This window comes from Triticum urartu, chromosome 4A, assembly GCF_056163025.1.
Source record: "Triticum urartu cultivar PI428250 chromosome 4A, HENAU_Tu73, whole genome shotgun sequence".
NCBI lineage: Eukaryota > Viridiplantae > Streptophyta > Magnoliopsida > Poales > Poaceae > Triticum > Triticum urartu.
In genome coordinates this window covers 379,081,096-379,097,825 of record NC_141876.1, presented here as the reverse complement: position 1 = coordinate 379,097,825, position 16,730 = coordinate 379,081,096, and positions in this window count along the sequence as shown.

The window sequence follows — 16,730 nt, the reverse complement described above, 5'->3', positions numbered from 1 at the left end:
TGCATCTGGACGATGCATACGGCCACTTTATTAATTATTCTCACAAGACTTTACAAAGTAATAAAACAGTAAGACTAAAGCCGCCGTCTAAACCACTCTATCCAGTTGATGAAGGGGCGCAGATAGTCTGGGCCTAATACCAAACAGGCATCGCAGCCAAACCTAACATCTAAGACCTGAGATCCCATCCAGGACGCCTGCCGGGCATGGGTCTCACCGGTCCGGCGTGCACTCGGAGGCCGCCGCCACCAACTTCCACCGCTCCATCTTCAGAATTGTACTAATGCATCAACCTTGCTCGGTCCAGCTATCGTCGACGCCATCACGGCGCCCAACAGCACCTCCTCCCTGCGCGCAAACATCTGAGGACGTCGCGGTCGCTACTGATACACCTCAGCACCATGCTGCCAAGTATCACCAGCCGACACAGCTTGAAGTCTTTGGAAGATCTGTCGTGCGTAGCACCTGCTGACCAGGCATGACAAAGCGTAGCACCTGTCGGTCAGGCATGACTTGACATCTCCACCGAAGCTCCATGCAAGATGAAGCCGCTCCACCTCCAGCCTCTCTGAACGGGACGGGAGCACCCCAGGAAGACACGACGAAGAGTTGGGCACCACAATCACCACGAGAGCCGGACCAGCCGACCGCCATGGCGAAGCGACACCACTAAAGAGAACCGCCGCCATCAGGAACGCTAAGAACGCGCTACAGCTGTCCCACCTCCCCGCGGACCCAAAGCGGCGCCTTCAAGAAGGTGACGGAGCCGGGCACCGCCGCCGGCCAACCAAAGTTATGGGTTTTCACCCGGGTGCAGGGGGAGGACGAGGGGGAGGGAGCTGGATCTCGAAGCAGCCTTCAAGAAGGAAACAACGCCTGGGGCGCCGTCGGCGTCGTGGCCGCCGCAGCCGGCCAAGAAATTACTCTGATCCAGAGATCCCAACCCCACATCCGCGCAGTCCGCCACCGGATCCGGCCGGATTGACGAGGAGGAAGCAACATCACGGGGGCGCCGTCTTCAAATCTGGCGAAGGAGAGCAGCAGGGGATCCCTCCACGTGGCGCCCGCATCCACCGCCAACTCGCCGCCCGCGCGGCCGAGAAGACGCGGTCCACAACTCCGGCGAGCGCCGCCCGCCTCCCGGACGACGCCGCCCTCACCAGCAGAGGCCGCCGCCTCAAACCCTATGCCCGGGTCGGACGGATCTGGCGGATCCGATCCATGCGCCTGCTCGAGCGCGAGAAGCTCCCCGCCGCCACCTTCCTTGGCTGCGCCCAGGGCCTGCCCGACGCTAGCCTCTGGCAGCGGCGAGGACAAGAGGAACATGGTGACGACGAGGGGCGTCTATATTTTGACAAATGGAAGACATGTATTATGGAACGGAGGGAGTAGTCAGGAGGGTCACGTGGTGTAGGTTGTGGAGGTGAGATTTGCTGGTCGCTACACCTACATGGGAAGACTACCAGGCATACTACGTTTGGGTTCTTTGCTTTGTACACTGGTCAAGGATGACATCATGGTGGCGATGTTGTTGTTCAGCAGAGACAGTCATACGGGAATCGAGATCAACGACGTGAGTATAAGGCTTGAAGAAGTCTGGAGCATGTCGTGACAGGGATCATGCATACACATGGCGTCAAGCAATGCACAGAAAGGTGCGGGGCGGACATGATGCAGGGTGGAGCATGGTTGCAGTCAGACAAAGTCGGCTGGGTCAGACTGGACAGTTTGATGGATCGACATAGTTGAAGAGGTAGGTTTAGGGTTTTTGCGTGGGTGGCTAACATCCAGCCTCACGTATCTTTATATAGATGATCATAATACAATTACATACGTATATAAATGCGTGTACATGTACAATATGCTAGACCCTATTTTACATGCCCCCTCAATCTGAACTACATACAAGATTCAGATTGGTTCTAAAGCGGTTTAGCATCTGTCGAGTAGCGGGTTTAGTAAATACATCCGCTAGCTGATCATCAGTTGAGATAAACCTGACTTCCAGTTTACCAACAGCTACTCGTTCCCTCACAAAATGGAAATCAATCTCAATGTGTTTGGTCCGAGCATGAAACATTGGATTCGCCGTCAGGTAAGTTGCCCCTAAGTTATCACACCACAATATGGGTGTGCGCTGCCGTGTGACTGAAGGAAATATGCCCTAGAGGCAATAATAAAGTTATTATTTTATTTCCTTATATCATGATAAATGTTTATTGTTCATGCTAGAATTGTATTATCCGGAAACATAATCCTTGTGTGAATACATAGACAAACTAAACGTCACTAGTATGCCTCTACTTGACTAGCTCGTTAATCAAAGATGGTTATGTTTCCTAACCATAGACATGTGTTTTCATTTGATTAACGGGATCACATTATTAGGAGAATGATGTGATTGACATGACCCATTCCATTAGCTTAGCACCCGATCGTTTAGTATGTTGCTATTGCTTTCTTCATGACTTATACATGTTCCTATGACTATGAGATTATGCAACTCCCGTTTGCCGGAGGAACACTTTGTGTGCTACCAAACGTCACAACGTAACTGGGTGATTATAAAGGAGCTCTACAGGTGTCTCCAAAGGTACATGTTGGGTTGGCGTATTTCGAGATTAGGATTTGTCACTCCGATTGTCGGAGAGGTATCTGGGCCCTCTCGGTAATGCACATCACATAAGCCTTGCAAGCATTGCAACTAATGAGTTAGTTGTGAGATGATGTATTACGAAACGAGTAAAGAGACTTGCCGGTAACGAGATTGAACTAGGTATTGAGATACCGACGATCGAATCTCGGGCAAGTAACATACCGATGACAAAGGGAATAAAGTATGTTGTTATGCGGTCTGACCGATAAAAGATCTTCGTAGAATATGTGGGAGACAAAATGAGCATCCAGGTTCCGCTATTGGTTATTGACCGGAGACATGTCTCGGTCATGTCTACATTGTTCTCGAACCCGTAGGGTCCGCACGCTTAACGTCACGATGACAGTTTCATTATGAGTTTATATATTTTGATGTACCGAAGTTAGTTCAGAGTCCCGGATGTGATCACGGACATGACGAGGAGTCTCGAAATGGTTGAGACATAAAGATTGATATATTGGAAGCCTATGTTTGGACATCGGAAGTGTTCCGGGTGAAATCGGCATTTTACTGGAGTACCGGGAGGTTACCGGAACCCCCCGGTAACCTAATGGGCCTTAATGGGCCTAGTGGAGGAAGAGGAGAGGAGGCCTAGGGGCTGCCGCGCCCCCCTCCCCCCAAGTCCGAATTGGACAAGGAGGGGGGCGGCACCCCCCTTTCCTTTCTTCCCTCTCTTCCTTCTTCCCCAAGTCCTAATCCAACTAGGGAAAGGGGGGGGGGGGAGTCCTACTCCCGGTAGGAGTAGGACTCCTCCTGCGCGCCTCCTCCTAGGGCCGGCCGCACCCCCCCTTGGCTCCTTTATATACGGGGCAGGGGGCACCCCTAGACACACAAGTTGATCTCTAAGATCGTTCTCTTAGCCGTGTGCGGTGCCCCCTTCCACCATAGTCCTCGATAATATTGTAGTGGTGCTTAGGCGAAGCCCTGCGATAGTAGAACATCAAGATCGTCACCACGCCGTCGTGCAGATGGAATTCTTCCCCGACACTTTGCTGGATCGGAGTCCGGGGATCGTCATCGAGCTGAACGTGTGCTAGAACTCTGAGGTGCCGTAGTTTCGGTGCTTGATCGGTCGGGCTGTGAAGACGTACGACTACATCAACCGCGTTGTCATAACGCTTCCGCTGTCGGTCTACGAGGGTACGTAGATCACACTCTCCCCTCTCGTTGCTATGCATCACCATGATCTTGCGTGTGCGTAGGAAAATTTTGAAATTACTACGTTCCCAACAGTGGCATCCGAGCCTAGGTTTTATGCATTGATGTTATATGCACGAGTAGAACACAAGTGAGTTGTGGGCGATATAAGTCATACTGCTTACCAGCATGTCATACTTTGGTTCGGCGGTATTGTTGGACGAAGCGGCCCGGACCGACATTACACGTACGCTTACGCGAGACCGGTTCTCCCGACGTGCTTTGCACAAAGGTGGCTAGCGGGTGTCAGTTTCTCCAACTTTAGTTGAACCAAGTGTGGCTACGCCCGGTCCTTGCGAAGGTTAAAACAGCACCAACTTGACAAACTATCATTGTGGTTTTGATGCGTACGTAAGAACGGTTCTTGCTAAGCCCGTAGCAGCCACGTAAAACTTGCAACAACAAAGTAGAGGACGTCTAACTTGTTTTTGCAGGGTATGTTGTGATGTGATATGGTCAAGACATGATGCTAAATTTTATTGTATGAGATGATCATGTTTTGTAACTGAGTTATCGGCAACTGGCAGGAGCCATATGGTTGTCGCTTTATTGTATGCAATGCAATTGCGCTGTAATGCTTTACTTTATCACTAAGCGGTAGTGATAGTCGTGGAATCATAAGATTGGCAAGACGACAACGATGCTACGATGATGATCAAGGTGTCGCGCCGGTGACGACGGTGATTATGATGATGCTTCGAAGATGGAGATCACAAGCACAAGATGATGATGGCGATATCATATCACTTATATTGATTGCATGTGATGTTTATCTTTTATACATCTTATCTTGCTTTGATTGACGGTAGCATTTTAAGATGATCTCTCACTAATTATCAAGAAGTGTTCTCCCTGAGTATGCACCGTTGCGAAAGTTCTTCGTGCTGGGACACCACGTGATGATCGGGTGTGATAGGCTCTACGTTCAAATACAACGGGTGCAAAACAGTTGCACACGCGGAATACTCAGGTTATACTTGACGAGCCAAGCATATACAGATATGGCCTCGGAACACGGAGACCGAAAGGTCGAGCGTGAATCATATGGTAGATATGATCAACATAGTGATGTTCACCAATGAAACTACTCCATCTCACGTGATGATCGGACATGGTTTAGTTGATTTGGATCACGTGATCACTTAGAGGATTAGAGGGATGTCTATATAAGTGGGAGTTCTTTAGTAATATGATTAATTGAACTTAAATTTATCATGAACTTAGTACCTGATAGTATCTTGCTTGTTTATGTTTGATTGTAGATAGATGGCCCGTGCTGTTGTTCCGTTGAATTTTAATGCGTTCCTTGAGAAAGCAAAGTTGAAAGATGATGGTAGCAATTACACAGACTGGGTCCGTAACTTGAGGATTATCCTCATTGCTGCACAGAAGAATTACGTCCTGGAAGCACCGCCGAGTGCCAGGCCTGCTGCTGGAGCAACACCAGATGTTATGAACGTCTGGCAGAGCAAAGCTGATGACTACTCGATAGTTCAGTGTGCCATGCTTTACGGCTTAGAATTGGGACTTCAACAACGTTTTGAACGTCATGGAGCATATGAGATGTTCCAGGAGTTGAAGTTAATATTTCAAGCAAATGCCCGGATTGAGAGATATGAAGTCTCCAATAAGTTCTATAGCTGCAAGATGGAGGAGAACAGTTCTGTCAGTGAGCATATACTCAAAATGTCTGGGTATAATAATCACTCGATTCAATTGGGAGTTAATCTTCCAGATGATTGCGTCATTGACAGAATTCTCCAATCACTGCCACCTAGCTACAAGAGCTTCGTGATGAACTATAATATGCAAGGGATGAATAAGACTATTCCCGAGCTCTTCGCAATGCTGAAAGCTGCGGAGGTAGAAATCAAGAAGGAGCATCAAGTGTTGATGGTCAACAAGACCACTAGTTTCAAGAAAAAGGGCAAAGGGAAGAAGAAGGGGAACTTCAAAAAGAACAGCAAGCAAGTTGCTGCTCAAGAGAAGAAACCCAAATCTGGACCTAAGCCTGAAACTGAGTGCTTCTACTGCAAGCAGACTGGTCACTGGAAGCGGAACTGCCCCAAGTATTTGGCGGATAAGAAGGATGGCAAGGTGAACAAAGGTATATGCGATATACATGTTATTGATGTGTACCTTACTAATGCTCGCAGTAGCACCTGGGTATTTGATACTGGTTCTGTTGCTAACATTTGCAACTCGAAACAGGGACTACGGATTAAGCGAAGATTGGCTAAGGATGAGGTGACGATGCGCGTGGGAAATGTTTCCAAAGTCGATGTGATCGCGGTCGGCACGCTACCTCTACATCTACCTTCGGGATTAGTATTAGACCTAAATAATTGTTATTTGGTGCCAGTGTTGAGCATGAACATTATATCTGGATCTTGTTTGATGCGAGACGGTTATTCATTTAAATCAGAGAATAATGGTTGTGCTATTTATATGAGTAAAATCTTTTATGGTCATGCACCCATGAAGAATGGTCTATTCTTATTAAATCTCGATAGTAGTGACACACACATTCATAATGTTGAAGCCAAAAGATGCAGAGTTGATAATGATAGTGCAACTTATTTGTGGCACTGCCGTTTAGGTCATATCGGTGTAAAGCGCATGAAGAAACTCCATACTGATGGACTTTTGGAACCACTTGATTATGAATCACTTGGTACTTACGAACCGTGCCTTATGGGTAAGATGAAAAAAACACCATTCTCCGGTACTATGGAGAGAGCAACAGATTTGTTGGAAATCATACATACAGATGTATGTGGTCCGATGAATGTTGAGGCTCGTGGCGGATATCGTTATTTTCTCACCTTCACAGATGACTTAAGCAGATATGGGTATATCTACTTAATGAAACATAAGTCTGAAACATTTGAAAAGTTCAAAGAATTTCAGAGTGAAGTTGAAAATCATCGTAACAAGAAAATAAAATTCCTACGATCTGATCGTGGAGGAGAATATTTGAGTTACGAGTTTGGTGTACATTTGAAACAATGCGGAATAGTTTCTCAACTCACGCCACCCGGAACACCACAACGTAATGGTGTGTCCGAACGTCGTAATCGTACTTTACTTGATATGGTGCGATCTATGATGTCTTTTACTGATTTACCGCTATCGTTTTGGGGTTATGCTTTAGAGACGGCCGCATTCACGTTAAATAGGGCACCATCAAAATCCGTTGAGACGATGCCTTATGAACTGTGGTTTGGCAAGAAACCAAAGTTGTCGTTTCTGAAAGTTTGGGGCTGCGATGCTTATGTGAAAAAACTTCAACCTGATAAGCTCGAACCCAAATCGGAGAAATGTGTCTTCATAGGATATCCAAAGGAAACTATTGGATACACCTTCTATCACAGATCCGAAGGCAAGACTTTTGTTGCTAAATTCGGAAACTTTCTTGAGAAGGAGTTTCTCTCGAAAGAAGTGAGTGGGAGGAAAGTAGAACTTGATGAGGTAACTGTACCTACTCCCTTATTGGAAAGTAGTACATCACAGAAACCGGTTTCTGTGACACCTACACCAATTAGTAAGGAAGCTAATGATGATGATCATGAAACTTCAGAACAAGATACTACCGAACCTAGTAGATCAACCAGAGTAAGATCTGCACCAGAGTGGTACGGTAATCCTGTTCTGGAAGTCATGCTACTAGATCATGATGAACCTACGAACTATGGAGAAGCGATGGTGAGCCCAGATTCCGCAAAATGGCTTGAAGCCATGAAATCTGAGATGGGATCCATGTATGAGAACAAAGTGTGGACTTTGGTTGACTTGCCAAAAGATCGGCAAGCAATTGATAATAAATGGATCTTCAAGAAGAAGACTGACGCTGACGGTAATGTTACTGTCTACAAAGCTCGACTTGTCGCAAAAGGTTTTCGACAAGTTCAAGGGATTGACTACGATGAGACCTTCTCACCCATAGCGATGCTTAAGTCTGTCCGAATCATGTTAGCAATTGCCGCATTTTATGATTATGAAATTTGGCAGATGGATGTCAAAACTATATTCCTGAATGGATTTCTGGAAGAAGAGTTGTATATGATGCAGCCGAAAGGTTTTGCCGATCCAAAGGGATCTAACAAAGTGTGCAAGCTCCAGCGATCCATTTATGGACTGGTGCAAGCCTCTCGGAGTTGGAATAAACGCTTTGATAGTGTGATCAAAGCATTTGGTTTTGTACATACTTTTGGAGAAGCCTGTATTTACAAGAAAGTGAGTGGGAGCTCTGTAGCATTTCTGATATTATATGTAGATGACATATTACTAATCGGAAATGATATAGAATTTCTGGATAGCATAAAGGGATACTTGAATAAGAGTTTTTCAATGAAAGACCTTGGTGAAGCTGCTTACATATTGGGCATTAAGATCTATAGAGATAGATCAAGACGCTTAATTGGACTTTCACAAAGCACATACCTTGACAAAGTTTTGAAGAAGTTCAAAAATGGATCAAGCAAAGAAAGGATTCTTGCCTGTGTTACAAGGTGTGAAATTGAGTAAGACTCAATGCCCGACCAATGCAGAAGATAGATAGAAAATGAAAGATGTTCCCTATGCTTCAGCCATAGGCTCTATCATGTATGCAATGCTGTATACCAGACCTGATGTGTGTCTTGCTATAAGTCTAGCAGGGAGGTACCAAAGTAATCCAGGAGTGGATCACTGGACAGCGGTCAAGAACATCCTGAAATACCTGAAAAGGACTAAGGATATGTTTGTCATATATGTAGGTGACAAAGAGCTCATCGTAAATGGTTATGTTGATGCAAGCTTTGACACTGATCCGGATGATTCTAAATCGCAAACCGGATACGTGTTTACATTAAACGGTGGAGCTGTCAGTTGGTGTAGTTCTAAACAAATCGTTGTGGCGGGATCTACATGTGAAGCAGAGTACATAGCTGCTTCGGAAGCAGCAAACGAAGGAGTCTGGATGAAGGAGTTCATATCCGATCTAGGTGTCATACCTAGTGCATCGGGTCCAATGAAAATCTTTTGTGACAATACTGGTGCAATTGCCTTGGCAAAGGAATCCAGATTTCACAAGAGAACCAAGCACATCAAGAGACGCTTCAATTCCATCCGGGATCTAGTCCAGGTGGGAGACATAGAGATTTGCAAGATACATGCGGATCTGAATGTAGCAGACCCATTGACTAAGCCTCTTCCACGAGCAAAACATGATCAGCACCAATGCTCCATGGGTGTTAGAATCATTACTGTGTAATCTAGATTATTGACTCTAGTGCAAGTGGGAGACTGAAGGAAATATGCCCTAGAGGCAATAATAAAGTTATTATTTTATTTCCTTATATCATGATAAATGTTTATTGTTCATGCTTGAATTGTATTATCCGGAAACATAATACTTGCGTGAATACATAGACAAACTAAACATCACTAGTATGCCTCTACTTGACTAGCTCGTTAATCAAAGATGGTTATGTTTCCTAACCATAGACATGTGTTGTCATTTGATTAACGGGATCACATTATTAGGAGAATGATGTGATTGACATGACCCATTCCATTAGCTTAGCACCCGATCGTTTAGTATGTTGCTATTGCTTTCTTCATGACTTATACAAGTTCCTATGACTATGAGATTATGCAACTCCCGTTTGCCGGAGGAACACTTTGTGTGCTACCAAACATCACAACATAACTGGGTGATTATAAAGGAGCTCTACAGGTGTCTCCAAAGGTATATGTTGGGTTGGCGTATTTCGAGATTAGGATTTGTCACTCGGATTGTCGGAGAGGTATCTCTGGGCCCTCTCGGTAATGCACATCACATAAGCCTTGCAAGCATTGCAACTAATGAGTTAGTTGTGAGATGATGTATTACGAAACGAGTAAAGAGACTTGCCAGTAACGAGATTGAACTAGGTATTGAGATACCGACGATCGAATCTCGGGCAAATAACATACCGATGACAAAGGGAACAAAGTATGTTGTTATGCGGTCTGACCGACAAAAGATCTTCGTAGAATATGTGGGAGCCAATATGAGCATCCAGGTTCCGCTATTTGTTATTGTCCGGAGACATGTCTCGGTCATGTCTACATTGTTCTCGAACCCGTAGGGTCCGCACGCTTAACGTTATGATGACAATTTCATTATGAGTTTATATATTTTGATATACCGAAGTTAGTTCGGAGTCCCGGATGTGATCACGGACTTGACAAGGAGTCTCGAAATGGTCGAGACATAAAGATTGATATATTGGAAGCCTATGTTTGGACATCGGAAGTGTTCCGGGTGAAATCAGCATTTTACTGGAGTACCGGGAGGTTACCGGAACCCCCCGGTAACCTAATGGGCCTTAATGGGCCTAGTGGAGGAAGAGGAGAGGAGGCCTAGGGGCTGCCGCACGCCCCTCCCCCCCAAGTCAGAATTGGACAAGGAGGGGGGGCGGCGCCCCTCCCTTTCCTTTCTTCCCTCTCTTGCTTCTTCCCCAAGTCCTAATCCAACTAGGGAAAGGGGGGGAGTCCTACTCCCGGTAGGAGTACGACTCCTCCTGCGCGCCTCCTCCTAGGGCCGGCCGCACCCCTCCTTGGCTCCTTCATATACGGGGGCAGGGGGCACCCCTAGACACACAAGTTGATCTCTAAGATCGTTCTCTTAGCCGTGTGCGGTGCCCCCTTCCACCATAGTCCTCGATAATATTGTAGTGGTGCTTAGGCGAAGCCCTGCGACAGTAGAACATCAAGATCGTCACCACGCCGTCATGCTGACGGAATTCTTCCCCAACACTTTGCTGGATCGGAGTCCGGGCATCGTCATCGAGCTGAACGTGTGCTAGAACTCGGAGGTGCCGTAGTTTCGGTGCTTGATCGGTCGGGCTGTGAATACGTACGACTACATCAACCACGTTGTCATAACGCTTCCGCTGTCGGTCTACGAGGGTACGTAGATCACACTCTCCCCTCTCGTTGCTATGCATCACCATGATCTTGCGTGTGCGTAGGAAAATTTTGAAATTACTACGTTCCCAACAGTGACTCCAAGTTCTATGAGAACTATGTCTATCCAAATGGCTTCAGCCGCGCCATTGGCCAATGCCTTATACTCTACCGCGGTGCTAGACCTCGAGACCGTAGGCTGCTTCTTGGAACTCCAAGATATAAGATTGGGTCCAACAAATATAGCAAAGCCACCAGTAGAACGCCTGTCATCAACACATCCTGCCCAGTCGCATCGGTGAATATACTGACTCCAGTAAAGCTGGACCTACGAATCCGTAGTCCCGTGTCTAGCGTACCTTTGACATACCTCAGAGTACGCTTAACTGCTTCCCAATGAACCTCCATAGGCTGAGACAGGAACTGGCACACTTTGTTCACAGCAAAGGAGATATCTGGATGAGTGAGTGTCAGATACTGAAGTGCTCCAACTACACTGCGATACCTGAAAGAGTCGTCAGTACTCAGCAATGCACCACTGTGATGCGAAAGGCTATCAGATGTAGCAAGTGGAGTGGAAGTGGACTTGCAGTTCTCCATGTTGACATGATGAAGGAGATCAAGTGCATACTTCTTCTGCGTAATGTCATGCCCCCTGAATGAAAGGACGCTTCCAAACCAAGGAAGTACTCCAACCGACCCAAGTCTTTGATTGGAAAACTCGCAGACAAGGACTGCACAAGGCGATCCACCGCAGTAGGTGTAGAACCAGCAATCACAATATCATCAGCAATACACCAGCATGTATATCTGAATAGCACCATGTGAAAAGATGAACAGAGACACATCTGCCTTGGAGGGAACAAAACCAAGCTGTGAGAGCCACTGACTCAACCGAGCATACCAGGCATGCGGCGACTGTTTGAGCCCGTAGATGGACCTTTGGAGTTTGCAGACATGAGAGGGATAACGAGCATCCTCAAAACCAGGGGCTGCTGCATGTAGATATCTTTGGCCAGAAAACCATGGAGAAAGGCATTACTCACATCAATATGTCGAAGACTCCACCCGCGGGAGACAACAAGAGAGAGGACCAGACGAACCGTGGCAGGCTTCACCACGGGGCTGAAAGTATCTCCATAGTCGATCCCTTGCTGTTGAGTAAAACCACGAGCAACAAGGCGAGCTTTGTGCTTGTCAACAGAGCCATCCGGACGATGCTTGGTCTTAAAGATCCATTTGCAGCTCACAACATTAACACTAGGAGGCCGAGGCACCAACACCCATGTGTTCGTGTGACAAAGGGCAGCAAATTCCGCAGACATGGCGGCACGCCAAGCCGGTTCACCAAGAGCATCACGATGAGAAGTGGGTGCGGCAAAGAATGCACGCCGACGAGTGTCGTACCGCACCGTGCCATCCGTGTATGTCTTGGCCTTACGCGTATGATCATGGTGACGAGTGACCATAGTGTGCCCGGGAGCTGCATCGTTGGTAGATGGTGGCGGCGACGACGGGAACCCGACCAGTGGTGTCGCGGCTGAACCATTTTCAGCAATAGGCGACATGGGCCGGGGAGACGCATCAGGCTGGGTCGAACCAGACGACGAGGGGAAGCCAGGCGGGGACGGCAACCCAGAGGATGCGGCTGGCGACCCGGCGACGCCCGATGCAGGCGAGGCGGGCTGGGCCGACCCGAGCGAGACGGGAGACGCAACGGGTGACCCAGTCGGGCCTGCGGCCGTGTCAGCGGGCGAGGCCGACGGGTCCACAGCCGCGCCAGTGGGCGAGGCCGTCGAGGGAGCCTCGGGAGACGCAGCGGGCCATGCACGTCGATCACGCTGACGGATACAGGTGCGGCGACGGTTTCTGGGAAGAAATTAGAGCAGCATCTGTAGAAAACAGGTCAGGTGACAAGTATGACAGGTCGTATTTCCACACATGGACATCCGAAACCGGTTCATTAGATGGAAAAGTGAGGGCGTGCTCAATAGAAGCAATATCAACCGAGACACCCGAGATGGAGTAAGGGAAAACTGACTCGTCGAAAACAACATCACGAGAAATGTAGATCCTACCCGAGGTGCGATCAAGACACTTGTAGCCCTTATGCAGAGGACTATAACCAAGGAAAACACACATCTTGGAGCGGAACTCCAGCTTGTGAGCATTATACTTGCGGAGACTAGGCCAGCAAGCACAACCAAAAATCCTAAGAGAGGAATAGTTGGGCTGAACATGAAATAGATGAAACAGGGGCGTGTCCTTGTTGAGAACCGGAGTGGGCATACCGTTGATGAGATAACATGCTGTAAGAAAGGCCTCATCCCAAAATTGGAGTGGGAGAGACGAATGCGCCAGTAAGGCGAGGCCGGTCTCGACCAAGTGATGGTGTTTGCGCTCGACAATACCGTTCTGCTGAGACGTATGTGGACACGACACACGGTGGGAGATGCCCGTGCGTTGAAAGTAGCGATGAAGCTTGTGGTATTCACCACCCCAGTCGGACCGAACGGCCTTGATTTTGCAATCCAAAAGGCGTTCGACATGAGCCTAAAAGTTATAGAAGACTTGCTCAACATCAGACTTATGTTTAAGCAAATAAATCCAAGTGAAGCGCGTGTAGTCATCAACAAAACTAACATAATACTTGTACCCTCCCTAAGACGCAATAGCGGGACGCCAAACATCTGAATGAGTTAATTCAAGAGGTACAGTAGTGACATGATAAGACATAGAATACAGTAGTTGATGACTCTTAGCACGCTGACATGCATCACACACTAATGGTGAATTATTGGAACGAGAGCAAGGAAGGTCATGGCTCCGAACAATGGAGGTGACCACATTATTGGTAGGATGACCTAGACGTTGATGCCAGTGCGACGATGAAACATGAACACTGGATGAAGTATGGCGAGATGACGAGGACGACGCACGAGCAAAAGGAATCAGGTAGACCCCCCGCGACTGCTACCTTGAAGAATGACGCGCCTGGTTGCTTTGTCCTTAACAAAGAAAAGACGACGGTGAAACTCAACAAACACATCATTATCACAAACAAGACGGTAGACAGAAAGGAGATGCTCTCTGATGTGTGGAACATGAAGGATGTTGCGCAGTTTAAGAGATGAACCGGGTAAACGGGAATGACCAATGTGTGAAATAGACAAACCTGCACCATTAGCCACCTGAACCTGGTCCTTGCCACCATAGCGCTCGTGAACCTGGAGGTGTTCCAGATCACTCGTCAGGTGATCCGTAGCCCCGGTGTACAGTACCCAAGGATAGTCGACGGTGTTGGTGGAGGCCAAGTTGGCAGAGCGAGTGTTGTGGTCCTGGTCATAGCACTTGCGACACTCATCGGCCTCATGCCCCCAGTTTTTGCAAATTTGACACCGGGGGTGCCACCGATTGTTGCAACGGCCACCACCTCCATTGTTGCTGCCGTTAACCCCACCACTTTGCCGACCATTGCCAGCGTAGGAGGGGTTGCAGTCGCGGCCACCGTTGGGGCCGCCGTTGCCGCCTTGGCGGCCGTGCCCGGGCTGGCCGTTGCCGTCGGCCGAGCGACCCCCACCCTAGGAGGGGTAGGGCTCCGAGTAGGGAGCATGCTCGCCCTGGCCGTAGGGGCCCGAGCGAGTCACGGCGTTGGCGGGGGAGTCCACCCCTCCCACGCACTCTGCTGAGCCTGCAACGCTTCGAACGACATGACGAGCGAGTAGAAGCTGGAGTAGGGCATTGGTGCATTACTCACACCCAGGGAGGCGGCAATGGAGTTGTAGGCGGAGCCGAGTCCGGTGAGGATGTGATCAATGAGCTCGTCATCACGAATCAGAGAGCCGGCGGCAGCCATAGTGTCGGCGAGGGCCTTCATCTTGTGCATGTACTCAGCCGCGGACATCTCCTCCTTACGCAGTGTCTGGAGTTGACGCTGGATGTGACGGACGTTGGCACGACTCTGCGCGCCGTACATGGCACCGACGGCCGTCCATACCGCCTGCGCCGTCTCACAGCTGATGAGCTGACAGGCGATGTCCTCCTCCATGGAGGTAAGAAGGAGGCCCTTGACCTTCTGTTCCTGAGTCCACCAATGATGATACGCCAGATTAGCGGCGGTTGTCGCGGCGTCGCCAGTACCGATGGCGATGGTCTTGTCGGGTGCCGCCGTGGTGCCGTCCAGGTAGCCATGGAGGTTGGCACCGGCTAAGACGGTGCCGGCGATGCCTCCCCACAGCATGAAGTTGTGGCGGCCAAGGCGAACGGAGATCGTCGGAACGGCGAGGGCGGCGGAAACGGTGGCAGCCGCTGGTGAGGTGATGGTGCCGACACTGTTGGAGAGCGAAAGGGCGGCGAACGACATCGCGGCGGCGTGGAGGAGGACAGCGCGCGGCGGCGCGGAAGCGCGGCATGCGACAGCTGCGGCGGATGGATCGGGTGACGCGTAGTGTTCGCGCGGCGGCCGTGTGGCTAGCTAGCAAGCAGGTTGATGGATCCTGCATATGTGCGTGGCTAGCTAGCAAGCTTGATGGATCCTGCGTATGTGCGTAGCTAGCTAGCAAGCAGCGGCGGCTACGCGGAAGCTAGCTAGCAAGCGGCGACGGCGACGCGGAAGATGTGATCGGGCGGCGGCGGCCCGACTTGGCTGATACCAAGTTGAAGAGGTAGGTTTAGGGTTTTTGCGTGGGTGGCTAACATCCAGCCTCACGTCTCTTTATATAGATGATCATAATACAATTACATATGTATATAAATACGTGTACATGTACAATATGCTAGACCCTATTTTACAGACATGGATGTTGGTCAAAGCAGAAGACGATGGTGTAACGCCCCGAGACCGATGTGCCAGGTGTCCTCCAATTATTCGCTGTTGTTGTGTTGTCATTGCTTGCATGTCATGCATTGCATATCATGTCATCATGCGCATTTCATTTGCATACATGTTCGTCTCATGCATCCGAGCATTTTCCCCGTTGCCCGTTTTGCAATCCGGCGCTCCTATGTCATCCGGTGTCCCTTTCTACCTCTTTCCGTGTGCGGGTGTTAAAAGTTTTCGGATTGGACCGAGACTTGTCATGTGGCCTTGGTTTACTACCGGTAGACCGCCTGTCAAGTTTCGTGCCATTTGGACTTCGTTTGATACGCCAACGGTTAACCGAGCGACCGAAAAGGCCTCGTGTGTGTTGCAGCCCAACACCCTTCCAATTTGGCCCAAAACCCACCTAAACCCTTTCTATCATCTAGAGCATTCGATCACGATCGCGTGGCCAAAAACCGCACCTCATTTGGACTCTCCTAGCTCCCTCTACCTATAAATATGTGTCTCCCTCAGAAATTCTCGCGCAGATCAAACCCTAGCTTCGTCCTCCTCGCGCTCGGACAAATCTCCCACCACGCCGGACAATGTCCAGCCGCCGCCGCCACCTCGCTCCGACGAATCTCGTCGCGCCACGTCACCCCGCCAATGCCGCCAGCCTACCGCGCGCCGCCACCTGGCCTGCCCCGCCGCCTCTCCCGCGCGGGCCCGGGAGGCCCAGATCCGCCCCCCCGGCCCGGTGCGCCGTCGCCGCCCGAGGCATTCGCCTCCTCCGCCTAGCGCCGCCGCATCCAACCGCCACCGCGCCGGCTCCGCCCCGTCGCCGCACGCCGGCTCCGCCACCGCGCCGGCTCCGCTCCGCCGCCTTTCGCCTCCCGCCGCTGCGAGCTGCTCCGCCGCCCAGATCCAAGTTGTCGCCGCCACCTTGGGTTGCCGGGATCGCCCCCGGTGCAACTCCGATGAGCTCTGCGTCATCCTCCACCGTGTCTCCGGCGAGGTTTTCCTCCGAGTCCGGCCATCTCCGTCGTCTCCGGCGAGGTCCCGTGGACCGGGACCAGATCCACCACTCCCCCGATCCAAATGCGTCGCCCCGATCCGGATCCGTGCCGTCCCGCTTCTCTCCAT